Genomic DNA, 1607 nt, shown 5'->3' on the forward strand with positions numbered 1-1607 from the left:
CAAGATGGCATTTTATTTCATATCTTTCTGTTTTGCTTCTGTTTTCTGCAAATATAAATCCTTTTTTAAGTGACTGTTAAAATTGTATGGCATTACATTTTAAGCTACAAATAAACAAAGTTAAAAAATGATGTTTGTTTTTCTCACTGACTTTTCTTGTGCCACCTGAACTAGATTATCTTGCACTTCTGTCAGCACTTAGGCATTTCATAATAATTAATCGTCATATTCCAAGAGGGATTAATAAGCTGCTTAATAGAGTTACCACCACTTTAGAGACAAAGGAAAAAGATAGTATTATGGTTAAATGGTGTTCTAATGTAGTCCCAGAATTCTTGGAAAAATACTTATCGTCTCCCAGGAAACCGTGTGTACTGCTTGCTGGGTCAGTACTGTCTCTGAAGTGTAAAAAATTATGATTTCTATGAAACTGTTCTATATATGACATTGGATGAAGCAGAACTCCACTGAGTGACACCTAGTTAAAAAGCTTTCATTTAACTGTCCTACCACTATATTGGCCACACTTTAAAAATAATAGTGGATAAAGCAGCACAATAGGAGAGGTAGTATACACTCTGTATCCATTGATTATTTTTGGCCAAATGTTCTTCATCTGCTATGGACGTTTAAACAGACTGCATCACAGCATTTAAAATATAATTCCACTAAAACTTTCAGGCTTTCTTTTTTTTTGCATCTTCATTAATATTATATTTTGTAGTATTTTAAAGTTTAAGAATATTTTATAGATAGGCAATATATGCACATTATACAAACTCAAAAATTATCCCAATTCAGTGTAAATTAAATTTTCCTTTCAAAATTTCTCCTAGCCACCCATTTCCATGTATACACATTACATAATGACAGCATTTGGTATTCTCTCCTCAATCTTACTTATTTCGAGGAATAATTGATTTTGGACCATGTTTCACACGAAGGCACATAAATCTGCCTCTTTATTCCAGAAGTTGAGGTAATATAAATTTTGTTTATTTTTGCATTGAAGCAGTATTTTCTTCCATAAGCTACTCAATGTTAGAAAGTTTGTAGCAAATACTTACTTACTTTACCTGCCAGCTTTTAGCTTAACATGATAATACATTGCCAAATAGCACCATCCCTCTACACTCCCTCTCTTGCCATGAGGGCTGTTAATTTACAGTCTGGATACCTGCCTTGCACTAGGGAATAGGTCTTCTCCCTTCCATTCACAGAGTAATACGAAGAATACAGGAATTGTCTGAGATGGAAGAGAATCTGAACAGCTTCTAATGCGCCCATGTAGCAGATGAGGAAACTAAGGCCACAGAAGTGAAAGGGAATGAACAATCTTTCCTTTCTGCTTTTTTCAGTCAGTTCTTCAGCTGTTCATTCATTTATTCACCCATTCTTTCAGCATCTATTCACCAAGAATCTGCCTTATTCTTAGCACTTATCCCAGACACTACTGTAATTAAGGCGTAAACTATTCATCTTTTCCCAACTTTCTCACATTTGTCTGGGAGTGCCCTTACCTGCTTTTTTCCCAGGCAGTGTAGTATTTAATCAATAAACAGTAGTATGAAGTATCCTTCTCTATACTCCAAAATTTGAGGCTATTT

The sequence above is a fragment of the Lagenorhynchus albirostris genome, chromosome 11, assembly GCF_949774975.1.
Source record: "Lagenorhynchus albirostris chromosome 11, mLagAlb1.1, whole genome shotgun sequence".
NCBI classification, from domain to species: domain Eukaryota; kingdom Metazoa; phylum Chordata; class Mammalia; order Artiodactyla; family Delphinidae; genus Lagenorhynchus; species Lagenorhynchus albirostris.